Source organism: Haemaphysalis longicornis, unplaced genomic scaffold, assembly GCF_048455015.1.
Source record: "Haemaphysalis longicornis isolate Haplotype H1 unplaced genomic scaffold, Haemaphysalis longicornis Haplotype H1 scaffold_1, whole genome shotgun sequence".
Lineage (NCBI taxonomy): Eukaryota > Metazoa > Arthropoda > Arachnida > Ixodida > Ixodidae > Haemaphysalis > Haemaphysalis longicornis.
This window is the reverse complement of record NW_027526203.1, coordinates 416,572,759-416,598,013: the sequence shown is the minus strand read 5'-3', so window position 1 is coordinate 416,598,013 and position 25,255 is coordinate 416,572,759. Positions and strand designations below refer to the sequence as shown.

Sequence of the window (25,255 nt, the reverse complement as noted above, 5' to 3'; positions counted from 1 at the left end):
AACTGGCGTCCACTTCGAAGAACTGGTGCCCCGCGGGATCGTCGTTGCACCACAAAAGAGGTTGGCGAAGTCATAATAGCTGTACTTACACGATTTAAAAGCAGGTAGTAGGCATTGCAGCAGAGACAGCATATTCCCCAGATTTTCGTGCCTCCTCGCTGATGAAGTATATCGATGATGATGATGATGATGATGATGATTCTGGGTGAATGGCACATACCCAAGCAGGTATCGGCCAAACATCGGCCAAAATGAAGATCTTATTTAACTACAACGATCTGTTTAAGAAAACTTTAAGAGCGGCTGGAAAGTATTTTGAAGGCGAAATTGAAGATAAAGAAAAAGAAGGAACCGGAGAAGAAATCACGTTTTTTTTTCCAATTCTTCCCAGTTCTTTCCTTTAAGTTGGCAACGGAAACGAAGCCAATCATAGCAATGCTTTCATGCCTCGTCTTCTCCTTGAGGGTGGTCGCGCATACCCACAGAGGGGAATTGGTGAGAGCTCGTGAGCGAACTATTTAATTAAAAGTGAGAAATTAGGAATACGGATAGAATGACAAAAAATGGCAGCATTTCCACTCCATGGACAATGGCGAGGGTGCGGAGTACGGGGGCTCGAAATGACATCCAAGTTGCGCGCCGAGTGACATCCGATTTGCGCCCCGACCGTCATTCGATGTGAGCCGTGAGAGCTGAGTTCTTAGATGGGGGGATGATTCCTATTCGGGGAAGCTCGTTGTCTTCGTAGACGTTGAGCAGCAGCGTGACGCTTCTTACGTTCGTTCCCGTCCATGGGGGGAACAGGGTGTCTGATTTCCGGAACCCGCTTATATACGGGGGTTCCGGATCCCACTTATACACGCGGGTCCCACTTATATACGCGGTATAAGGCGCCCTAATGTAACAGTAAGATAGATTCTCTCTGCTCGGAGAAGCGGTCACATTAAAAAATATAATGTTCTAGACTTCAATTTGTTACAAGTTATGCAAGCTCCTGTAGACGTCAGTCCGAACCATGCTCGACGTCGGAAACGTCGCGCGGAAGGGTCGTAACCATCCGCTCCACCTCGACCGTCACGTTCGCATTCGCGGTTTGCACAGCGGAGGCGCTCCTGCTGGCCATCCCGCAGTTTAGATATCACCAGCTCATGCCCAGAAAACATGATAAATGCATTAACTCGCGCTGCCACTCCCCCAGTGCTTTCTGGCCCAGCGCGTTATCTGGTGTAAGTTCAGGCGTCGTCCCCTCAGTCGCTCAGTCGCTCAGTCGCCTACGTCGCTTATTGCTGGCGAGATCTGGGGCTCAAATGCTTACGCTGGCTAATCCAAAGGACAGGCTAAGTAGATGGATTACAAGCAAAAATAAAAACAGTGTTGAGCAAATTGGCGGGCATCGTAATCCTGCCAGGATATTTTTCTTTGTGCCTTCGTGCTTCAGTTTTTATACTTTCCCTTAGTATTCTTATGCATTGTGTTTAATTTTCGCCATGTGCAACTGTCCTACCCTCTGAAAAAGCGTACAAAAATATTTCGCAGCATTATGTATACAAAGGTAGGTTGCTACAACATACGCATGACATTTTTACGCTGTAGGAATGGTTGCTCACTAATCAAATTCGATGATACGTATGCAGGAGAAAGACCTTCTAACAGGAATTTCGCTAACGCATGATCAATCCTGAATGAAAAGAGTTCGCAGATGTCTTCTACCTCACCAACGAAAAATCCTGGCTTAATTGTGGTGAACGTTAACCGAAAGAGCAGGATCAATTGTAATATGGTTGTTAGCAGAGCGCACTTTGTAGCGGGTGTGGTTCCCATTCGACCGGCCTGCATTCGTGTTCCGCTGTATGGACACTTGTGTCTTTTATTCGACAACTCTTCCGCACTGACGAGAGTTCGTAGCAAGGACGCAGAGCAATCAATATTGGAGTAATCCCACACATTCTTCTGGTAAAAAAAGCAACAACAAAGATAGTTGCACAATTAAACGAGCCATTTAAGATACCATGTTCGAAAACTTCTTTTCGATTTGGCACCTGCTTTACTTGAATAATGTAGATTTTATTTTCAAATCTGTTGCACCCCGCAACGTACAAGAACAAGCAAAATAAGCTGCCACAAAAGCACCATCCGTTGAAGGAAGGAGGAAAAAAACGTTAAATTGTTGAGCATAGAAGTGGGTGGTTCTTTTAGTCCACAAAGCCGCGAGCGTGGGCGCGAGCGAACCATCCGTCGCATTCTCTTTAACACTCCCCCCGTCCGCCCGACCCACTGCTTTTTGTCTTTCGCAACGGGTCGGGTTGTGCATAAACAATGGCTGCGAAGCGAAGCTATGCGCGTATTGTATTACGCTTTTTTATAGCACGTAAGGCTCTTTCGTAAAGCTGAGGCTCTTTCGTGCAGCCAACAGTGAAACCTAAACTGCCATTACAAAAAATCAAAATCGCAGATAATTGCCCGTGCTCTGTTTAACAACTTGCAAAATCAGTGATCCTGGCTCGACGGTTTTTTGTGCCGTACAATAAAAGTTCCCTCAGTTCCAATCACGGCGACGGCTTCGATATTTTGTACCTGCCAAAAGTATCAAAATACCCAAACTGTTTTGTTTGGAACGAGGACGCCTAATCCGCTGAAGTGCATATACAAGCCGACAATATGAAGCGGTCGATGTAAGCAAACAAGTGACTAGCGAGGTAAGCTCGCAATTACGCAAAAAAAAAAAAACAGTACAATAAACAAGCACGGAGATGCGGGGCCCGGTGGTTAGCTGTTCCGCTTGTTGCCGTAAAAAGCTTTCTGAGATGAGATGATGATTGTATACGTTTATCAGGGAAATAACGGGCACTTCACTAAAATTGCGAAAAGAGGGATATATCAGTGTGTCGAACCGAAAAACATACCGGTTCGCGAACCGCTTCGGGAAGTTAAATTGTAAAAATATTACTGATTTGCGAAAAAATGTTTGTAGAATAAAACGACCATAAAAACCTAATACAATTTTGGCGCATTCAAAATACTGTTTCTCCGAATAAAAGCTGTGTAATTTTCAAGACAACAGCAAGCAATTAGGCCAGATATTAAAGGAAATAAACGAAGTAGTGATGATTTGCCAGCTACTTTCCCACCTAACCCTTATATTGTCCTAGGGACTACTTAAAAGGGCACTGACACAAAAATTTTGCATCTTGCTTTTTTTGTTGCGGTAAGGAGCTAGCTGATGACCTATCTATCACGTGTAGAAACCTCATTTGCTTCAGCGCACGACGGTTGTTTAATTAAAGACGTTTTTTAATACGGCCAGTTGCAGTTTCTGTTTCAGCGCGTGCCGTAAAAGGCTTGATTTGGTATAAACAAAGCTGCCCAGTGATTGTCGGACGCATATCACAGAGCAGAGCTGCCGTAGCTGCCGTAGCGCTGTCGACATGCCTGGCTTCTTGACCCTTTAACTTCGTGACCCTTACTGGTGACCGATTTTATGGTAACTTTCGCACACGTGGCTACTACAAGTACATACTTTTCCGTTGGTTGCGTTGCTGGCGCGTGCGCCCCAGGACGTCTGTGGAACTGTGAACTGCCCTGCCATTCTTCCTGCAGCTGGTTATTGGTATTTTCAGAAATGGATGTGTCACCGGCGGCCTCCGTCCTGAATGTGTTGTTCTTGTGAGCCTGCTGGCTTTCCATTTCGTGTGTTGAGACGTTCGCTGCACCATTCGTTTATTCCTAGTAATCCGTACGTGAATTGTCTGTTTTTCACCAGCTTCCCACCCTTTTTGCTTTTCGGAAAAGTGTTGCTGGAGCCCGGGGGACCGTATCTGCTGTTGCTATAAAACATTGCTTTTTATTATTTTTTTTTTTGGGGGGGGGGAATTTCTGAGGAGCGCAACGTCACAAAAGTTTGTACACACATGTATAGTGCCCCCTCTTTCCGTGTTCCGTCGCCTCAACCCGCAAACGTGTGTTCTTAAGAAGCAGAAGGATGACAAGTTGGGCTAGTTGGTTCATAGTGACCGTATCGAACAAGCAGCGCAAAAGGGACGGGACAAAAAGAAGAATGAACTACCACACAGCGCTTTGTCATCGTTCATTCTTCTTTTGTCTCGACCCTTTTGCGCTGCTTGCTCAATATGGTTCTTAACAAGGGTGCACTGTAGCACACCTTCCGCCCCTATATACGCGTGCATGTTTCGAGGTTGTACGTCACTCCGATGAAGAGTGGTCCTCCAGTCGAAACGTCAGTAAATCACTGTTTTTGTTTTTAATCGTGAGTCAACCATTTTCTTATGGTTATCGCACCAGACCGGTATTCTGGAGGAGGTGGGTTCGGATCCCACCCGGCGGGCATTTTTTCACCAATTTCACCAATTTCGTTCTGACTCAAAAAATTCTTCATCTGTTTCTATGACCCACCACAACCTCCCCTTTGCTTTTCCGAGGTTTACTTGACTGCCAACCCTTATTTTCTGTCTTATATATATATATATATATATATATATATATATATATATATATATATATATATATATATATATATATATATATATCAGGGTGTCGAACCGGAACCGAACCGAACCGAAAACCGGAACTGAACCGGTATTTTTGCCGGAACTGAACCCGAACCCGAACCGTTATTTTTTGAGCACGCTGAACCCGAACCGGAACTGAACCGAAAAAAGAAATAACGGTTACCGGTTCATGCCGAAACGGTTCGACCCTCTGTTGTTGACATTGCACAGTCAATGCAATTCAGGCTTTTTTTTCTTTCACGTACCATCAACTTCGTACCTGCTCGCTCACTTCCCCCTCCAGACAATTGAACACTATCACGCTCTATGTAACAACAAGGGAAATGAATGAGCACCAATGTAGCAATGGTCTGTTGCTGCTGGAAGCGCGAGCGTAGTGGAAGCTGACCAAAGGAAATGTCATTCTCCGCAGCTTGCAGGGGATATAAAACGATTTTGCCCTTCCCTAGCTGCAACTTTAGTGGAGAAATCAGGCTGCAGGAGTGCTCCAGTGTGCAGCAGCGAAAGCCCGATGTGTGCAAACCTTTTCCATTTCATAATTTCTTTAAAAGGTCCGACACCTGCAAATTGTAATATTTGACAAATTTGACCGCAGGAGCTGCTCAGTGGCTAAACCGCTTGATGCTGACCAAAAGTGGCTTCGATGTCCCTTACCCACGACCATTTTTGAGGACAGTACCGTGGACAAGCTCCGTTTTTTACAAGTACTAATAACAACAGATATGTCAGGGAAAACTGTTAAGGTGCGCACTTAATCTCTTGGCAAGAAACTGCAGTCCTCGACCTTGTCTTGGAAGCAGCAACAGTAATAAAGCAGATGACACGTGCAGAAAGGACGGCCGGTACCTCACACTGTCCCATTCGCCGAGCGATCATCTTTTCTGCTTGTTCTGCAGTTTTTTCTCTTTCAGATCTGGTTTTTTTTCGAAGGTGCACTTGTACTGACTGCCCAACTCGCTACATTACTTGTACTGCTACTCGATCCGGAGGGGAGTACTGATTTGATTTGATTGTGGGGTTTAACGCGCCGACCCAGCACAGGCGATGAGGCGCGCCGTAGTGGAGGGCTTCGAATTAATTTTGACCACCTGGGGATCTTTAACATGCGCCGAAATTTTGTACACACGGGCGTTTTTGCTTTTCGCCTCCACCAGAAAAGCGGCCGCTTCGGCCGGGAATCGAACCCGCGACCTCGCGCTCAGCAGTGCCTTAGCCACTGAGCCACCGAGGCAGGTCAGAGGGGAGTACTGCTGTGGACGAATTAAAGAGCGCCTACCCAAAAAAGTTCTTCTCATGCTCCGCGCCTAAAATTTCCCTTTCATTTTGTAACAGCATAATCTGTTATAAGATTACGCAATGTAGCACACGGAATGATGGCCGGGGGTCAGGCGGTACGATGACATACTGATTGTAATGCACACATCCAGTATAGCTTTCGCAAAAGGAATTGCAGTGGTCAGAGCAATAATGCAGGGACTGAGCGTTAACTAAAGCTTACTTTTAACAAAAGTGTGGCTAACACATTCGATAGGGTGACAGCTAAGAAATTATTCAGGGTGACCAAATGATCTAATTCATTGGTAGTATTTATGTGCCTGTAGTAGGGTTTTTCTGTTTTGTTACAAATATAAAAAAATGTGCGCCATTGGTATTAAGCGCTGATATTTCAACACGCCAGTACGCAGACCTAAATTTAAGGCTTCAAGGTAAGCGTTATAGGCGATTCCATAGCGACGATTGCGATTTCATCAAAAAATGAAAGGGCAGAATATATATCCCACCGTCATATCTCTTGGCGGTGGCTTTATGAATAGTCGCTAGGACAACATAAAGTCTGGACGAGAAAGTAGGTAGTAAATCGTCACCACTCCATCTGTTTTTCTAATATCTCGTGATTTTTTAAAGTTTGCTTTGCAATTGCGCCACTGCCCTTGGGGAACAGCAGCATTTTGAATTTTTGTTTGTGTTTTGACTTTACTGTCGCTTTAAACTACTAAATGTTTTTTTTTCTAATTTCAGTGACAATTCAAATCATCGAACCGGTTCGCGAACCGGTTCAAGCTCCCGAACCGGTTCGCGAACCGGTTCGGCACGTGATTTTGTCGAACCGGAACTGAACCGGAACGAAATTATTTCACCCGAACCCGAACCGTAACCGAACCGGTATTTTTTTCGGTTCGACACCCTGATATATATATATATATATATTATATGTGTGTGTGTGTGTTGATGCTTCCAAATGCACTAAAAGGGTTCAATATGTAAAAATTCATTTATAAAAGGCCTATTTCTATAAAAGCAGGCCTTTTAATAACTGAATTTTTGCATCAAGAGTAAATGTGAGGAAGAAACCATGGCACTCATCTGAGTATTGTTGTTTATTGCGACCCATATGAAACTACAGGCAGGCAACATTGAAAACGACTGGAACTGCTTCTTCAAAGGAAAAGTGTTACATCCTTTGTTTGTAAACAAAAAATAAAATGTAGGCAAAGGGTACCGATATCGGTTTGAAGGGGCTTAAGGTTATTTAGAATTACTCATCTCAGCTTTTCACGAACAATGAGAGTGTGTTCGTGAGTATTAAGCGTGCCATGGTGCCTAGAACACACTACACTACGTTCTCCTCGGCACTATAATTATGCAACCACAAACCATGACGTTAAATCTGTGACTATCAGCCCCTTCCAAACTAGCGAATCACAAACAAAACTATGAACTGTCAACCAATTATGGTCAACGGCGGTAGTATTGCACTTCACCGTGACACAAAACGGAGTTAGCGTCTCGACTGGGGCCAGTTGGTTCATTCTGATCTTAAACAACAGCGCAAAAGACAAGGACTAGGAAAGAAGCACAGACAAGCGCTGTGCTAGGACTAGGAAAGAAGCACAAACAGCGCTTGTCTGTGCTTCTTTCCTAGTCCTTGTCTTTTGCGCTGTTGTTTAAGAACAAAACGGAGGAATTAGGCTTTGAGCTCCCATCATTTCAGCTTAGAAGCGAATTCGGTTCGCTTACGACTCAAGTTCACGAGGCGGATCTCTCTCACGGTTATAGATAAAAGCTTTGCACACCTTAAAAATCAGTAAACGTTTGCAGCTTGAAGTTCAATTTAAACCTTTAAATTAAGATACTAAAGCTGGTAAATACTATAAAAGAAGCGGTAAACCAACTTTCGAAATATGATTGCCGCATGGCGACAGCACAACCATCCAAACGCCTCGAAACATCCCGAAAGCTCGCATTTCCAGCGCTTTTCGCTTGAAAACAGTTCCTCGGGGCACTGAAGTCGTCTGCTTACGTGGCTTGAATGCAAATGCATTATTGCTTCCACTGTCATCGTACGCTTCTTGCTCTTCGGCCTCTTTGGCGTACTTGCGTGGTCGCCCGCGCTTAGCAGACGCAGGGAATCGCGGTACGTACCCCGACGTGGAAGCCCTTTCCATCCCGAGACACGGCGCGAGTGACTCCGACAACTGCGAGGAACACCAAGCAATCAGAGGCTTCCGTTGGCGCGCTATGAAGCCACGAGGGGCGTGCTTGTTTTGCGTTTTTCGTATTGTATTTCTCCCCTTGGAGCCCTTTCATTGAAGAGCCATTTTCCGGCACGCGCACGCGGAGTTCTGGGGCATCCGCTGGTTACAACGCCGAATTTTTCGTAAGCGGATATTCCCTGGACATCAGAAACAATATCCAAATCCCTCCCCTTCCAAAGAACATGAACCCAGCGTTTCATGAGGATAGGCGACAGAGCAGGGTCGACGCGCTACAGAGGATGTACGGAGGACGGTGTGATGTACTTATACACTGATGCTGCGGAATAGCATTGCAGAAGAGACAAGATTGCGCTTGCGTCCGATGAGAATATGGCAATACCCGCATGCTGCACGATCAGAAATAGGTCTGTCACAACGGCGGCAGAAGTGGCGATAGCGCTGTAGCTACGTCCAAAAATACCAAAGTGATTATCTGCGACTCCAAAAACGAATTATCACAGAGGACGAATTTCAGCTGAGGCGGTCAGAATCCTTGCGAAAAACCCAATGGACCATCAGGTTTTATTAATCTGGACCCTTGCCCATCATGCTCTCAGGGGCAATGAAGGAGCAAACGAGCTCGCCCGAGGACTCACTTTCCGGGCAGGCTCAGGCACCCCTTCCACACAACACACATTGCCTGAAAAAGACAGGATGTTCACCTACCGAGAAATAACGCAATACTATAGATTAACAAGAAAAGAATACCCAGACGCAGACCGCAAACTCAGCAAAAAGGAAGAGGCCATTTGGCGAAAATTACAGGTTGGAACCTACCCAAGTCCGCTAATGCTTAATGAACTCTACCCAGGTCAATTTGAACCCAAATGCAAACATTGCGAAAGCCTTGCAAGCATGGTCCACTCGATATGGACGTGCCCGCAGATATCAGACGGCACACGCACCATAGACACTTGGGAGGTTCTGATGCTCAGCTCAGACATAGAAGCCCAACGGAAGATCATCAATCAAGCTCAGGCACCGCCAGGTCCCACGGGATACGGCCGACTCATACCAAGGTTTTTTTTTTTAAACCTATCGATTGATACTAAATAAAAGTTTTTAATCATCGCCTCGTGGAGCACATAATGCATGGGCATAAATGTTTCAACCTTCGACATGCCGAGCGGAATATCAAGACCCGGCATTGTCCGGTATATAAAATGATTGGCGCGGTAAAGAATTAAAAAAAAAACTTGAAAAGTGCCGGAATCGGTGCGTATTGATCAAGTTAATCAATTAATTTGAATAGAAAATTGTTTACAAACGGCAACACAGTTGTCTATAATGCGGCGTTCCGCGGCCTGTACGGACGACGCCTATCGGTGATACCCGGTTAGAGGTAGCTTTCATCTGTGCGTTCGTGGCTCCCCTGACACATACAACTCTATATGCCCGGACACGAACAGCATGTCTTCGCGTTTTTGGCCGCCGATGCTGCAGAGGATGCTTGCGCCGCCACGTGCGCCGTTGGCGGCACCGGTAGTAAGGCACACGCATAACGGGCGTTGCTCAGCACACACCGCTGCTGCGTCATCATTGGCCTGCTGCGTCTTTTCTTGGGTAAAAACTGCTGCGTCATGGCTCCGTCAGACTGCTACCTGTAATCGCGCGTTGCTCGAAGGGAATTTATGCGCCGGTGTCCGTGGCCGGTCGATGGCGCCGACGCTGGGATTTCCGAGAGCTGCTGTCATAGTTCAAATGGTCATGCTTTGAGGTCAATGAACCGAGAGTGAGCGAATGGTTGTTCACGATAACGTTGTGCATCTTCTCGCATACAGGGGAAAAAGCGGCTGGCGTGCAACATAGATAATATGTTAAACTTATAAAATGACAACATTAATGAATATGATTAGGAAAACTTTGAGACAACAGGAAAGCCCTTCATGCTTTGTCATTCAGTCCACCTTCAAAGTCGTCGAGCGAAAGCCTCACACAACTATCAAACACCCCTCTACCGCCACCATGGAAGTTCCACCAATTAACAGATACACAACCTGTCGTCCTTATTTATGCCAGAACGGTTGGTGCTCCGATTCCGCCTTCTATGGAGATTGCTAGCCCTTCCTCTACGCTGATGTTTGCCGACGCCAGTGCTTCAGATAGTCTCCTTCATACCGCTCTACTTTGTCCGACTATGGCTCCCGATCCAGTGACGTGCACGTACATTACGACGGAGAAGTGGCCATCAACGCAGGCAGAACTCCTCGCAGTGCGGGATGCTCTGCTACACACATCTGTGATAATCAACCCGGCTTCACCACAGTGTACAATCTACACTGATTCATCGGCAGTTGTTCGACAGCTTCGTAAAACCCTCACGTGCAACGAACTTCTGCTAGAAATTCAGAAATTCAGGAATACTAGAAAACAGCTTCCTCAGTGCTTTGCACACGAAACGAAAAAAGCACAAACAGACACGTTCTCTTCTCCCATGGAAACACAAAACACGAGCCCCGTGACGCGCTCCGCAGTGTCGGCGCATGCTGTTGCCGGGGGAGGGGGGAAAAGGAGGAGTATCTCGCGGCGCAGGTGATGATGGGTCAGCTGCCGCCGCCGCTGCCAGCGGTTGTTCGAATGGTTTTGGCCAAGCCGCATTTTCGGAGTCCCGTGATCGTCGAAAGTGGCCTTCGCCTCCCAGCATTGGTACTATGTGGAAAAGAATCTCAGCGCGATGTCGAGCTGAGCGCGGTAGAAGCTTGCGTACCACGTCAACACGCGCATACACAGTCGGTTTGTAACACAGGTTCTCCAGAGCAGGCGCCGAGTCCGTTATTACCATGCTACATGATCACGTTGCCAGCGCCGGAATAGTCAGCCTGGGATGTGCGGCGCTAGCATCATATCACGTGACAGGCCGATGTGACGGCACGCGAGTAGAACAGGTGCCCTCCAGTATGTGCCCCCGGGCTACTTTTTACTTTTCTCTCTCTTGGTAGGCCACTTGCCCCTCAGCGAAGGAATTCTAATCCTGAAACGTCTCGAGCACGCTAATCCCCTGACGTGTGTTTAAAAGCCAACTCAGCAGGCACGTGCGCATTCGCGTTCGCACAGACTCCCGGGACCCAGCTCATGCAGTCTCCGCCGGGGGAAGAAAATAAGCTGCGTGTTTTGTTACGATATGTGCCCCGGGCAACTTTTGATTTTCCGCCTCGCGTGTAGAAAGACCGTGGTTCGAATCCCGGTGCCGGACAATCCCCCCCCCCCCCAAAAAAAAAAAAACAAAAAAAAACCTTGCAATTTTGGAATTGCAGTTGGGGCTTGGGTTGCGGCCTGACCCCGGCGACCATTGCCGGTAACCCACTCCCTCACCAGAGCAGGATTGGCCATCCTGGTGTAGTAACGGCCACAACCTCCCATGAATACGCCAATTAACCCACGACCGTCGGTCTCCAGTGGCTGCGAAGCAACTGACCACGGGGGGGGGTCAGGCCTGTGACGCAGCAGGGGGTGCTAAGAATCCCTGGACCCGGACAGGCCGCCATTGGAATCTGAAGCTGGCAACCTTATCTAGTGAAGCGAGTCTAGAGGTGTTGTTCGAGGAATTAAATGGCATCAAATGGGATGTCATAGGGCTTAGTGAGGTTAGGAGAACAGGTGAAGCCTTTACGGTGCTGAAAAATGGACACGTTCTATGTTACCGTGGTCTAGAGGACAGAAGAGAACTGTGCGTAGGATTTCTAGTCAATAAAAGCATAGCTGGCAACATAGAAGAATACTATAGCATTAACGAAAGGGCAGCAGGTCTTGTAGTTAGGCTCAATAAGAGGTACAAGCTCAAGGTGGTACAGGGCTATGCCCCCACATCCAGCCATGACGACCAGGTAGTGGAACGCTTCTGTGAAGATGTGGAATCGGCAATGGCTAAAGTAAAAACACAGTATACCGTAGTTATGGGAGATTTCAATGCTAAAGTAGGCAAGCATCAGGCTGGAGACAAGGCAGTTGGGAACTATGGTCTAGGGTGTAGAAATAGCAGGGGGGACCTACTAGTTGAGTTTGCAGAACGGAATAACCTACGCATAATGAATATCTTCTCCTGTAAACGGGAGAGCCGGAAGTGCACGTGGAGGAGCCCGAATGGGGACCATAAAAATGAAATAGATTTCATATTATGCGATAACCCTGGCGTCGTGCAGGATGTGGAAGTACTCGGAAGGGTAAGATGTAGTGACCACCGTATGGTAAGATCTCGAATTAGGCTAGATCTGAGGAGGGACCGCTAAAAAGCTAATACGAAAGAAGCCGATTAGTGAGCTAGCAGTAAGGCATAAAGTAGAAGAATTCAGGATCGCGCTGCAGAACCGATACTCAGCCCCTACCCAGGAAGCCGAGCTTACGACACAGGAAGCCAGCGACAACCTTACACGCGTTATCACGGAGTGTGCAGTAGAAGTCGGGGGCACTATGGCTAGACAGGATACTGGTAAACTTTCCCGGGAGACGAAAGATCTAATTAGGAAACAGCAAACCATGACAATCTCCATCCCAGCTGACAGAATAGAACTAACGGAGCTTTCTAAGTCAATAAGTGTAAGACAGCTGACATACGGAAGTATAAAATGGAGAGGATCGAATACGTACGCTGTAAAGAACGGAGGTAGCCTGAAAGCAGTAAAGAGGGGTCTTGGCATGGGGAAAAATCAGGTGTATGCACTTAAAAACAAGCAAGGCAATGTCATCACAAATAGGGATAACATAGTCACAGTGGCCGAGGAGTTCTACAGGGATCTGTACAGTAGCCAGGACATCCAGGATAATGCCGAACGAGAAAGTAGTTCAGAGGAGATAGACATCCCACCAGTAACGACCGAAGAAGTAAGGAAGGCTTTGAAAGAAATGAAAGGGGGCAAAGCACCTGGTGAGGATCAGATAACAGCAGACCTCTTGAAGGATGGAGGAGAAATTGTACTTGAAAAACTGGCAAACCTGTATACGCAATGCCTAATTACCGCAAGCGTACCGGAATCTTGGAAGAACGCGAACATCATCCTAATTCATAAGAAAGGTGACATGAAGGACCTGAAAAATTACAGGCCGATCAGCTTACTGTCTGTCGTCTACAAGGTACTTACCAAGGCAATCGCTAACAGAATTTCTGCAACCTTAGATTTCAGTCAACCTAAAGAACAAGCAGGGTTCCGTAAATGTTATTTAACAATAGACCATATTCACACAATGAATCAGGTGATAGAGAAGTGCGCTGAGTATTCTGAACCCCTATATATAGCCTTCATAGATTATGAGAAAGCATTCGACTTGGTCGAAACCCTAGCAGTTATTCAGGCATTACGGAACCAGGGAGTAGATGAGCATTATGTAAAAATACTAGAGAATATCTACAATGGGTCCACAGCTACCATCATCCTCCATAAGGAGAGCAGTAAAATACCTATAAGGAAGGGCGTCAGACAAGGAGACACAATCTCTGCAATGTTATTCACAGCATGTTTACAAGTATTCAGAACGTTGGATTGGGAACAGGTGGGAGTAAGGGTTAATGGAGAATACCTCAGTAACCTCAGATTTGCTGATGACGTTTCCTTGCTAAGTAACTCGGGGGACGAATTGCAAAGCATGCTTTCCGCACTAGACGAACGGAGTGGAACCGTGGGCCTGAAAAGTAATATGCTGAAAACTAAAGTAATGATCAATAACCTCGGGACAGCACAACAGTTTGGAATAGGGGGCGAAGTAGTGGAAGTGGTAAAAGAATATATCTACTTAGGCCAAGCTGTGACCCCGGATCCCAACCATGAGGCAGAGATAATTAGAAGGATCAGAATGGGGTGGAGTGCATACGGCAGACATTCTCAGATAATGAATAGCAGCCTATCATTGTCCCTGAAGAAGAAAGTGTATAACAGCTGCGTCTTACCGGTACTCACCTACGGGGCAGAAACTTGGAGGCTCACTAAGAGGGTTCAACTTAAATTGAGAACGACTCAGAGGGCAATGGAGCGGAAAGTGATAGGTGTAACATTAAGGGACAGGAAGAGAGCGGAGTGGGTCAGGGAACAAACGCGTGTTAAGGACATACTGGTGGAAATTAAGAAGAAGAAATGGGCGTGGGCAGGGCATGTAATGCGCAGGCAAGATAACCGTTGGTCATTAAGGGTAACAGAGTGGATCCCTAGAGAAGGCAAGCGTAGCAGGGGGCGGCAGAAAGTTAGATGGGCGGATGAGATCAAGAAGTTTGCAGGGACAAATTGGTCACAGTTGGCACAGGACCGGGGTAATCGGATAATAATGGGAGAGGCCTTTGCCCTGCAGTGGGCGTAGATAGGCTGGTGGTGGGGGTGGTGATTATTATTATTATTATTATTATTATTATTATTATTATTATTATTATTATTATTATTATTATGTCCGACTGTCCGAGTGTCATGGCTTGCAACGCTAGGTCTCCTGTTTCTTTTCCTTTTTTTTTTGCTGTTTTGCTTTCTGAGATCACTGTAACTATCTTTACTTTATTGTTTCTTTCATGCATACGGTTTTGTGTGTTGTGTTGTCTTGATTTTAGTTTGTTTTTATGTACGATTTGTATATGGTGTACCAGTACCAAGACCCTAGGGTTGTTCCTGGGCACCGAAAATAAAGGTTGATTGATTGATTGATTGATTGATTGATTGATTGATTGATTGATTGATTGATTGATTGATTGATTGATTGATTGATTGATTGATTGATTGATTGATTGATTGATTATTATTATTATTATTATTAATCTATTTTCATTGCCCTATTTTCGTTTATGTTGCTCGCCTTTGTTACTGTTCCTACTCATATATATCTATATCTGCCCGTCTGTATTGTCAAATTTTTATGACACTGTGTTTTATCGCTTCGCGATTGTTCAAACTTTAGTGTGCCGAAATCATTGATTTTGTTAAATGACCTTTATTCTTCATTATAGTTTTTTTCTTCGCTTGTATTTTGTTGTTCTTCTCACGCGTGGATGTATTTGTGTCGTCGTCTGTCTTTTTCTTAAGTGCGCCAGCACAAAGGCTACGGCTGTACCTGGGCACTATAATAAAGAGATTGATTGATTGATTGATTATGGTGATTATGATGACTCCAGCCACGGAGAACTCTGATTCTGGGGAAGCTGTGGCCTGAACTGTCGCCAGTCTGCCTGTCAATGTAAGCCGTTCCAAAAGACAATGAAATGAAAGCGAAGGAGGCGACTCAAACATGATGTAAATATTTGATTGATTGTGGAATTTAACGCGCCGACGCAACACAGGTGATGAGGCGGACCGCAGTGGAGGGCTCCGGGTTAATTTTGACCACCTGGGGATTATTAACGTGCGCCGAAATCTCGTTCACACGGGCGTTTTTGCTTTTCGCCTCCATTAGACAAGCGGCCACCACGGCCGGGAGTCGAACCCGCGTCCTCGGGCTCAGCAGCACAACGCCTTAGCAACTGAGCCACCGCGGTGGGTATGATGTAGTAAATAAGTCTTTGATAAACACCGCAAGGGGAAACCGTACACTTTCAAAGCACGTTGAGTGTCCGTAGGAATTTTTCGAGGTTCGCACCTGCCCTCGCGCCGTTAATATAAATTTGAATGTTACAACTTTATTCCATTTTGAGAGGAGACATTGCTGACTATATAAAGGAAGTAATTCAAGTTAGCGTCGAAATCACCGAAGCTGCACGTGAGCTGCTAGCTGTGCCGTTGTTAACAGACCACGTGGAGTCAGCGAAAATCGTGTACCCTCTCCAAATTGTCTATAGTATCACGCACACGTCGGCCAGGATGCCAGCACCTTGTATTGGTGTGAACCTGCGAAATCAGCAAAATTCAATGAACAAGTTTGGGCTACCTGGCGATAGAACTTCGCCATGGAAAAACTTTGAAAAGAACTGGGAAACCAGGAAGAACACTTCGACAATACCGCCCGTCTTGTGTAAGAGTTTTTTCTCGTGTCCCCGTTCTTTCGCGCTTTTGACGGCAAATTCATAATGAGCGCGCGCGCCGGAAGCACGCGGAAGCATAAGAGAGAGAAGGCTCTTTATTGAAAAAAGCAGAGAGTTTTGCCGGCGTTTGGAATCGCCTACATGCTTCCCTGCTAGGGGTCGGGGATGTAGGGAAAACAGGCCCTAGAAAGAGGTGGGCAGAAAAAATCAAAAACAAACAAGAAAAACACTGGGGTGGCTTAACGGGCTTGACGGACTATTTTGTAGATTGTGTCACAGAATTCACAATTCTGAAATGTGGCCGCGTTTTCTGTTTGGCTGCTCTGATAAGCACAAAGCAATTCCCGCCGTTGTTACCCACTAGCGCTTGCTTACCCTTAAGCAGTGATAGCGTGCGCGAAGTGAAGCGTTACTTGTTAGTGACGTCTTGTCAGCTGGTGTTTCGTAGCCAAGCAGGTAACGGCAATAGGGGTAGCGTGCTTCTCCTTGGAAAAAAAAAAAAACTGAACAGCGACGCCGGCACTTTGTTGTGTGGGCTAATTCTGCCGATTTAGTTGGTGCGCTTCGTAATAAGGCGCTGGCATAGTAACTGCGGGACACTCGCGTGCTGTTATTAAAATTCAACTGGGTTGTACACGCCAGACGTTTTTTGTTTGACCTTCATCAGAGATGCAGCGTCCGTTGTCTAGAATAGAACCCTCGTCATGCACAGGAGCAAAACCCCGCCGCCGCTACGCGAACCCGGTTGCCTGAAGTTAGACTTGGGGGAAAAATTGAAAAGATAAATAAACAACAAGAGCCCGTTGCTATTTAAAATTTTTTACCATTGCCCTGAGCGATTTTAAAACAAGGCGTGGTTTGTGCTCTTCATCGGCAAAGTTTGCAGCCGATGGTTGACCTCACACTCGTGAAGGCTCGCAAGTCGGCTGCCTGGCATGGCATCACATAAAATATGGCTACAAAGAGCCACGACAAAGTAAAGTGTATTAGTCAAGGACGTGTGATAGCATGTTGAAAATAAGCTGTTACGTACCTCAACCATGTGCCACCAATTCTTCAATTGCGCGCGAAGCGTCACTCTTAATTAAATGTCGAAAGCCCCTAGAACTGCGTAAAGTAACTTCATTCTTAGATCTTGCCACCTTTCGCCCCTTCCCGCATTCTGAGGGGTCACAAGAAGAGGCGGTGCCGTCGTCGCGAGGAGGTGCGCGTGAGGGGGCAACTGTAGACGAGGAGAGCGGCGTAGAGGGAGAGGTTTGCGCTAGTTTGCCTTTTTTCGTTGCTTTAGCGACGGCGAAATCCGAGCGCCATCCAGCGCCTGCGGGTCCAAAGTGAGCCGAGCTACAGCCATCTACTCGCTCTGACTCGATCTGCGTCGACATTGAGCGCGCGTACATTGCAACCGAACGTGAAAACTGGTGGAGAACTGTCTGAGCATTATCCGCCCTTCCTCGGAGGGTGAACATCGTCGTTTGGCTAGGAGTCAAGTTCGTTTTTACTACAACAAAGTTGGGGTTTGTTTACACGTGCCTCGCCGTGAACGGGTGACGGTGCGTCACCTATAAAAGGAAGGAGTTTGCGCTTTAAAGTCAGGACACGAGTGCCGCAATGCTGTCTGAAAGGTTGCGCATGTCAGATTCTTTCTTGACCTGTTTGCTGTACGTCGTTTCTCCTTTCAGCTGATCATGGATTAAACAGCTTTAAGTGTGCATCTGACCCCTCTTCGTCCTTCCGGAATCTACTTTCCCTCACGAACCACGTCGTTCGGGGTATGCCACGATGTGGGTTGCCAGGGAAGGGCCCGGTTGGAAAAGCGGGAGCCACAGTGGTGTGTAGCTCTATCGAACAAATTTCTTGCTGGTTTCAGGCCCTTAAAACAAAAAAATGCGACTCTGAAGCAATAACTCACTCTATTAAAGCACTGAAATATTGCGCACTACACATGTAGACTCCTATAGCTCAGTTAAGAATTTCAAGAATTGTTTTCTTCAGTTAAGGTGTCGCGCCAATTTTCTATGGTACGCCTATATATTTTGCTGTAGAACTTATACAAGTGACCTCGTGTCTTCTCAAAGTAGCCATCACAGAGCCCTTTCAGAAGCCCCAGTGTTAAGTTCGGGTCCCTCACTTATTAATTAAAACCGCCTGGCAGCTAGATATCGTTTGTTACGTACAGTGTTTACTTTTGTGGTGTTTGCCTTCACGCCGACCGAGCGGACTTTGGCGTGAGGGGCGTAAGGAGAAAGCGCGGAGGCTTTTTTGTTATTCGCCGCGCTTTTTTGTCCACCTGACGAGCGGGCCCGGGCAGGACGACGCATACAAACGCGTCGGTCACTCCATAATAGCTGAAAGGGATGTAAGCTTTCGGATGGAAATTTCCTTGCGTTCGTTTGAGAAGCCGGCGGAGGGGGACCGTTGACATTTTAACGACCGCGATTACCGCCACGAGAATCCCCGAACCGGACAGGAGCTCAAGGCCGGTCAAGGGGTCAAACCTTGGGTCAAACATAGGAAGAGGTCACCAGACGTTCTGTCTGTGATAGTTGCACTGCTCAAAGCTGCTGTGCAAAGTTTCAGTTCGTCACACGTCTCACCCTGGCGACTCGGCGGCTGGGATGCGTCAATAGGTAGGCGACCAGACTTTGTTAGGCGCTCCACGTGTCTACAAAGGATAGGAATTATGGCGGCGCGGAGCGCAAACATAGGCGTGCAGGTTTGGCAATACTTTAAGACGTGCCGCCCGAGAGCCAATTCCCGCCGTTAGGTCTGCGTTTAGTTGGTTGGTTTTCATTTCTGTAATATTTGTGTTTTGCGGAATGCCTTTGGGTTTCTGTATGAGAGTGAGAGGTCGGTCAAGTGACTATTTTGAACCCACCTAGCTTTCTTTGTCACAGTGTCCAATCAGTGGCCTAGTGTGGGCTAATCAATGAGCCATCCTCACTCTCAAGTTGTGACGTCCCTTTTGTGGGCGGGGTTTTGTTGGTAAAACCAATGAGTTTGAGGTTTTTGGAGGAACAGGGGAGAACAGAGAGAGGAGAGGTGGAGAGCGGCGAGCTCCCGCTCGACGCGGGCCTTGCCCGACCTCTTGTTTGCGATCACGAGCCATGAGTTGTAAATACGTAGTGCAAATAAAGTGTACATATTGCCGCGAACCATACATTGGGTTTGTTTATTTGTGTTTTGCTTTTACCGCCCGGCTGCGCCGGTCTGTGTTATCTCTGCGCCAAGGGAAGCGCGTGTTCCATTATTTCTTTCTGTGCCGCATGTGTTATCTGTTCTGATAGGGAGAGCATTCCGATCTAACGTGAACATCCCGGAATAATCTTCTTGCATCTACAATGTTCTCGATGCGAATCGACGGTTCCAGAACCACGCGCGCCGAAAGATAAAAAGCCTGCAGAGCAGACGCCGGGGCATTCGATTCGACGACACTCGCCTGTGCAAGTCACTTTGTTGACCGCTGCTTCGCCGCCTCTGTATTCTTTTGAGTTGTTAGGGGAGCACAAGTTCGCTCCAATAAACGTATTTCTCATTCAAGACAACTGCTTCGTCCTTGTCTTCGTGACATCTGGTGGAGGTGCTGGGTACTAAGCCTTTATGGCCTCTACGACATCTCGAAGCCGCCAAGCCAGTCCAACCAGAGAAAGCCCCCGACTGCAAGGATTGCTACCCGAGTTCGGTCTTCTGCCAGAAGGGCCCAAGAGAAGGAACGCTGCAACCAACACCATGGTGCAAGAAACAACGTCGCCAATCATCCTGCAGCAGCCCCGAGAACCGCCATCGTTCCGGGGAGCCCCCGCTGAAGACCCCGAAGAATGGTTGGAGAAGTTGGAGCGCGTCCGCATCTTCAACAGGTGGGACGACGAAGAAACTTTCCGGCATGTCTTCTTTTACTTAGAAGATGCTGCTCGAACTTGGTTCGAGAACCATGAGAGCTCTTTGACCGACTGGACTCAATTCAAGAGGGAGTTTCTTAAGACCTTCACTACGGTGGTGAGAAAAGAGCGAGCTGCGCTTTTGCTTGAAACTCGAACGCAGCACCCCAACGAAGGAGTCGTGATTTTCGTTGAGGAGATGAAGCGACTTTTTCGTCGTGCGGACCCTGAAATGACCGAGGAAAAGAAGCTCAGGTTTCTAATGCGAGGAGTGAAGCAAGAGCTTTTTGCTTGTCTAGTCCGTAACCCTCCGAAGACAGTGGCCGAATTCGCGTCTGAGGCGGCCGCGATGGAGAAGACGCTAGAAATTCGAACGAGGCAGAACGACCGCCCTGTCAACGCGCTGTTCTCGGAGACCATCGGTGCTGCAAATGGAAGCTCCGATACATTGCGAGAGACCATCCGAGCAGTGGTCAGGGAGGAGCTTCGGAAGCTTTTTCCAACGACGCCGCAACCTCAAGTGGCTTCCCTGACCGACGTAATCCGAGAAGAAGTCCAAAACGCACTGGGAACTTCTACGCCGTCGGAAGCACCCCGCGAACCACAAGCCATGACCTACTCCTCGGCTGTTCGTCAACCCCGCCCTGCTCCAACCCGTCGTCAAGAGGCCGAGCCATACCGCCGTCCAACGCCGCCCGCCCGACGTCCTGTAGACCAATACCAGACGCCAAGGAAGACCGACGTGTGGCGAACGCCCGATAATCGCCCGCTGTGCTACCACTGCGGAGAGGCCGACCACATCTACCGTCGCTGTCCCTACAAGAGGCTCGGTTTGCAAGGGTTCTCCGTCGACGCCCCACGCCCCCGATACGGCCAGCGCCCTGCTGAGATCGAAGAATACCTCTCCAACACCAACCGAGGACCAGCCCGCTTCAACCGTTCACCGTCGCCCTACCCGTCTCAGTCACCGAACCGCCGCAGCATTGCTGACTTCTCACCTGGAAGGTCCCCCAGCCCACGCGGGGGAAACTAAAAGCAGCAACTTCGGGAGGTAAAGTTGCACAACGGCGGAAAAATAAAAACCCTCCAACGACGCAGCGACTCGCTGAAGACCATCATTCACGACATGCCCTCATCCGGACGACCCGACCTAGCCCTAACGAGACTCCTGAACACGACGACAGCTACACGGCGCGACGCGTACCCGACCTGACCGAGACGTCCGTTGAGAAGACGACGACAACGACGATGCACACTGCCCGACCGCCAACACGTACAAGCAGAGATACGACGCCCCGACGAACCCGGAACTCGAGGAAGACTGCATCTGACGTCAAGGTGTCCATCGACGGCTTTGACGTCGTCGCCCTCGTAGACACGGGAGCTGACTATTCGGTAATGAGCGGACCATTTGCGTCTAAACTGAAGAAAGTTATGACCAGATGGGACGGTCCGCACATACGCACAGCAGGAGGCCACCTCGTGACGCCAAGTGGAACGTGCACATCGCGCGTCACCATAGACGGCACAACGTACCCTGCGGCGTTCGTCATTCTGCCTAACTGCTCCCGCGACGTAATTCTTGGAATTGACTTTTTGATGGACAACGGTGCAATAATCGATCTGCAGACCAAGTCAATAACTTTTTCCCCCAATCACTCCATGACGCCGGAACCGAACCCCGAACGACGTGCTGCTGTAAGGATTGCCGATGATCATGTCACCCTGCCACCCCGCGCAAGCTTGATGGTCGCAGTCTACTGTGAAGATGCTGCTCCTGACGTAGACGCTATCGTAGACACTGATCAAAGGGTGCTTCTCGACCGTGGTGTGTCGGTCGCAAGAGGCATTGCGCGCTTCAAGGAACACCAATCTCACATTCTGGTTACTAATTTCACCGAGGAGTACCAGCATTTAAACAAGGGCGCGGCAATTGCATTCCTCGAAGAAGCGCAAGAAGCAAGTGACGTGATCGCGGTCGCCGACTTTGAACGCACACCCGTAGAAACCTTCAAGCTCCCGCAGCCCTTCGACGTGAATCCGGCGCTACCGCAAGAACAACGGAACAAATTATTGGCTTTGCTGCGTCGCTATAGCGAATGTTTTTCGTCGAGCGCAAAACTACGTCAGACCCCTCTAGCGAAGCACCGAATAATAACCGAAGATGGAGCCCGACCTACCCGACAGTCACCGTACCGCGTCTCTTCACACGAACGGGAAGCCATCCGGACTCAAGTCGACGACATGCTCAGCGACGACATTATACAGCCATCGAAAAGCCCCTGGGCTGCGCCCGTCGTACTCGTAAAGAAAAAAGACGGCACATTAAGGTTTTGTGTTGACTACCGGCGACTGAACAAAATCACGAAAAAGGACGTGTACCCCCTCCCCCGAATCGACGACGCCCTCGACCACCTCTGCCACGCGAAGTACTTCTCATCAATGGACCTGAAGACCGGCTACTGGCAAATTGAAGTGGACGAGAGAGACCGAGAGAAGACTGCATTTATAACCCCAGACGGCCTATACGAGTTCAAGGTGATGCCGTTTGGGCTGTGCACAGCACCAGCGACGTTTCAAAGAGTCATGGACACTGTGCTAGCTGGCCTTAAGTGGCACACCTGCCTCGTATACCTCGACGACGTAGTGGTATTCGCCCGGACTTTCGACGAACACCTTGAAAGGTTGGAGTCTGTACTCGAGGCCATTCGTACGTCGGGGTTGACGCTGAAGCCTGAAAAGTGCCGTTTCGCATACGGGGAACTCAAGTTCTTGGGCCACGTCGTCAACGCCGCGGGAGTCCTACCTGACCCGGCAAAAACTTCAGCCATTGCGAACTTCCCAAGGCCGAAAGACAAGAAGGGCGTGCGAAGATTTCTCGGGCTGTGCGCATACTACCGGCGCTTCGTCGCAAACTTCGCACGCATTGCAGAGCCACTCACGCGCTTGACGAAAGATAGCACCCCTTTCAGCTGGGAAAACGACCAAGAAAAAGCATTCTGCGAGCTCCAAAAACGCCTGCAAAGCCCGCCCGTGCTCGCTCATTTCGACGAAAATGCCGAAACGGAAATGCACACGGACGCCAGTGATATAGGCTTGGGTGCCGTCCTTGTCCAAAAGGAAAGCGGCTGCGAAAGGGTAATCGCCTATGCCAGCCGTGGTCTGTCGAAGGAGGAGAAAAACTATTCTGCCTCTGAGAAAGAGTGCCTGGCTATTATATGGGCGATTTCAAAATTTCGCCCATACGTGTATGGAAGGCCATTCAAGGTTGTAACAGACCACCATGCGCTGTGTTGGCTCGCCAATTTGAAGGACCCCTCCGGCCGTCTTGGGCGGTGGAGCTTGCGCCTGCAGGAGTTCGACGTTACCGTCGTTTATAAATCCGGCAGGAAACACTCCGACGCCGACTGCCTGTCCCGCGCCCCCGTCGACCCACCACCACAAGACGCTGATGAAGACAGCGCGTTCTTCGGGGTCGTGACGGAGAGCGACCTAGCCGCCCAGCAGCGTGCCGACCCCGACTTACGCGTCATAATCGAGTACCTCGAGGGATGCAACGTTGCCGTTCCTAGGACCTTCAAACGCAGCTTACCAGCATTCAGCCTCAGAAACTCCGTCCTCGTGAAGAAGAATTTCAGCCCCGGAACAAGAGCGAATTACCTTCTCGTCATCCCCGCGGACCTTCGTGACGAAATTTTGGAAGCGTGCCACGACGACCCGTCTTCTGGACATCTTGGCACAGCCCGCACTATTGGAAAAATCAAGGCGAGGTACTACTGGCCCGGCCTTACCTCTGACGTCACCCACTACGTCCGGAGCTGCCGTGACTGCCAGCGACGAAAAACGCCGCCGACAAGACCCGCCGGACTTCTGCAACCGATCGCCGTCCCTTCGAGACCATTTCAACAGATTGGAATGGACCTTTTAGGCCCGTTCCCTACGTCACGATCACAGAACAAGTGGATTGTCGTAGCGACAGACTACATGACGCGCTACGCAGAGACCGCCGCTCTTCCGAGGGGGACTGCACAAGAAGTGGCAAAGTTCTTTATAAGCCAAGTTGTGCTGCGACATGGAGCCCCGGAAGTCCTAATCACCGACCGCGGAACGGCATTTACTGCGGAGCTGATGCAAGGAGTACTACGCTACAGCAACACGGATCACCGAAGAACGACGGCGTACCACCCCCAAACGAACGGACTAACAGAACGTCTGAACAAGACAATCGTAGATATGCTGTCAATGTACGTTGACGTTGAACATAAGACTTGGGACGAAGTGCTCCCGTATGTCACGTTTGCGTACAACACGTCTATCCAGGAGACGACGCAGCTGACGCCGTTCGAGCTTGTCTACGGTAGAAGGCCGACTACGATGCTCGACGCCATGCTTCCGCATGTAGAAGACGACGACCTCAACGCCGACGTCCACGGATATCTTCAACGTGCGGAGGAGGCCCGCCAGCTCGCTCGAGTTCGTATAACGGACCAGCAGCTGGTGGATGCGGGCCGCTACAACCTCCGACGTCGAGACGCCGAGTACCAACCAGGGGATCGTGTGTGGGTTTGGACTCCCATCCGACGACGCGGACTCAGTGAGAAGCTCCTGCGACGGTATTTCGGACCCTACCAGATTCTACGACGTGTCGGCCAACTTACCTACGAGGTGATCCCCGATGGTGATTCCGGAACATCACGACGACGCACGCGGCCCGAAGTCGTCCACGTGGTTCGCTTAAAACCTTTCTACGGTCGATAACGAATTTTATTTCTATTTTTGGACTGTCGCTTATGTTAGCATCGGGTCGATGCACCCTTAGAGGGGGGGGGGGGGGTAATGCCGCGAACCATACATTGGGTTTGTTTATTTGTGTTTTGCTTTTACCGCCCGGCTGCGCCGGTCTGTGTTATCTCTGCGCCAAGGGAAGCGCGTGTTCCATTATTTCTTTCTGTGCCGCATGTGTTATCTGTTCTGATAGGGAGAGCATTCCGATCTAACGTGAACATCCCGGAATAATCATCTTGCATCTACAATGTTCTCGATGCGAATCGACGGTTCCAGAACCACGCGCGCCGAAAGATAAAAAGCCTGCAGAGCAGACGCCGGGGCATTCGATTCGACGACACTCGCCTGTGCAAGTCACTTTGTTGACCGCTGCTTCGCCGCCTCTGTATTCTTTTGAGTTGTTAGGGGAGCACAAGTTCGCTCCAATAAACGTATTTCTCATTCAAGACAACTGCTTCGTCCTTGTCTTCGTGACAATATTGTACATTTTGAGTTTGCTTGGAGTAGACCGTCGTCGGCTATCTGCCATCGGCCAACGAGCCAGCAATCGTCGTTTCATCGGACCATCTCTTCGATCATCGGCGTCAGCGACCGATTCACCTATGAAAG

General features: G+C 48.7%; 1 protein-coding gene across 1 annotated transcript in view; it reads right to left on the bottom strand.

Annotated features, from left to right (window-relative positions):
* Positions 1-25,255, bottom strand: part of Ac76e (adenylate cyclase type 2 Ac76E) — a 597,242-nt gene that overhangs the window by 88,870 nt on the left and 483,117 nt on the right. The gene's annotated exons all lie outside the window — the stretch shown is intronic.